Raw genomic sequence first — 2,260 nt, forward strand, 5'->3', positions numbered from 1 at the left:
AAGGGACTGTAGGGGAGAAATGGTGGCCATCCCTCTCCCAGTCCAACTGTAGAAGGCCTGGACAACCTTCTAGTATTTAAGCCTGCCTTCTAGGATGCACAAAGTACCTAGATCAAGAGTGGCAGGAGGGGAGTTTTCTCACCCCCACCATTGTGACCGAGTCAGCTGCCTGGGTAAGGTGAGGCTTCCTGTCACTCTGGATAGCTGCATCTCAGTGCTGCCTCCTTCTTTTGCCCCTCTCCCTCTTCCTGCAGTGAAGATAGCGAGTTGTGCAGCAGAGGGGAAGGAGGTCCCACTTTGCATAGTAACCTGTGTGAGTTAGTGAGCTATAGGCCTGCTATGCAGAGACCCTGTGGGACTCTTGGCCTGAGGGGGAGGAGGATTATTACACTACTGAAGTCCTGCCCTGCAAGGTACCTTCCAGCAAATACTCCTTAGTTGGCAGTGATTGTCTGGCTGTCGCTATAAGTCATCCTTAACTAATGTATGAAAGACCTAATTGGCATAAGAAAGGTAGTTTAGAGGTTTTAACTGCATGCAGTACGAAAAGGTAGATGGTGAGATGCAGAGAGATTCTATGATAAATACAGGCAATAAATGTAAAATTTTATGAAGGCAGAAGAGGAAGGAAAAAAACATGTATTCACATTCATCATTTCTTCTCATATTTTCCCACCAAGTAGAAGTTGTATAATCCAATACATTCTACCTTAAAAACTCTTTTGAATTTTGTATTCTGTTCCATAATATATTCTTGATTATTTTACTAAAAAGTATTATGATTCATTATTGAATAAAATCAATGTTCTTAAAGAATGCACCATGTTTATCGTGTGTCTTGATGTCTTCCCTGGCACAACTACCTCATGCTCCAGTCCAAGGTCTAGTCTGAGAAGCACAAGCACATTTATCCTCACAGCAAGCTCATGAAAAAGATAGTATCATTTTACAGATGAGAAAAGGAAGGTTCAAAGAGGGAAAGTCTCATGGGTACTACACGTGATTGTTAAATTTCTCCCCAAACCCTCTCCTTATATGGATTTTGTGGTTCTGTAAAACATAGAAAAACTAGCAGTATAGAGTGCTGATCTAAAAGTTAAGAAAGGTTTTTGGTTCTGTTCCTAGCAAAGTTATTGACTTGCAGGAAAATCTTTTGAAGGTCCCTTATAGAAATGTTGTCTTTCATTTCCTCATATGCATGTTGAATTTAATTTCATCCTTAATGTTGGGAAAAGGTACATAATTTAAAAAATCAGACACTTGGCATCATTGAAGATTAGTTCTAAATAAAAGCAATTGTTAATGGAATAATACCCTTGAGAACTCTCCTCAAGTCTAGTGCACTCTTCTGTGTATCCATACACCCTTGACTTTTAAACACAAAATTGTTGTCACCAATTATTGGCTTCCTTACTACATTGAAAGTAAGCTATTTTAGTCTGCTGCTTGATTCAAGCCCCCCATGCCTACCAGTTCCTTAAATGGATAACTTGTCCATTGGTATAATAGTAGCCAAGAGCTCAAATTTTAATGTCAGCAAAATCTGGTTTTAAATCCTGACTCCAGATTATTAGTGTGACATTAGATAAACTACTTCAGCTCTCTGTGCCTCAGTTTCCTTATTTTAAAAGGGGGGTAATAATGCCTATTTCATGGGTTTTTATAAATCTCCTGAATTGTCTATGATGATAACATTGGAATGTTGTCATATGGTAATGCCTAAAAAATTGGGTGTTGATGTTTTACCTTGTAAATTCCCTTTAAATGAATATATTCTTTTGTAAGTATTCTAAGTCTATAGATTCATATACATTAAGTGAAATTTACTTGAAAATACTAATTCCACAATTTACATGACCCATTTTTTGACGCTTGATATTGTAAATAACAGACTCTCTGTCGTACACTTTAGATTGATTTTGATGGGGGAAGGATATTGTATGATATGTGGCATTCAACTAATCTATTTGGTTAATTTGGTAGTATAAAAGGATTTGTAGATAATGAATTTTCATACTCTGGAAGATAATTTTATAGATCCTACACTGCTTCCAGATTTATACTGGTGCCTCATTTTAAAGTAGGACTTTCACCTGACAGTGTATGTTAATATTCGGAAAATTCTCTATCAGTAGCCTAGCACCATCTTGACAGCCCTATGTTCTGCTTCTACCTTGCTAATTGTTTCCTTGGGATTATTTGGATTGTGTAGAAAGCTTTTTGCAAATCCCCTTATTACTGAAGTCATTGTTGCCAGCAG

Source organism: Lipotes vexillifer, unplaced genomic scaffold (assembly GCF_000442215.2).
Source record: "Lipotes vexillifer unplaced genomic scaffold, Lipotes_vexillifer_v1.1 scaffold189, whole genome shotgun sequence".
Lineage (NCBI taxonomy): Eukaryota > Metazoa > Chordata > Mammalia > Artiodactyla > Lipotidae > Lipotes > Lipotes vexillifer.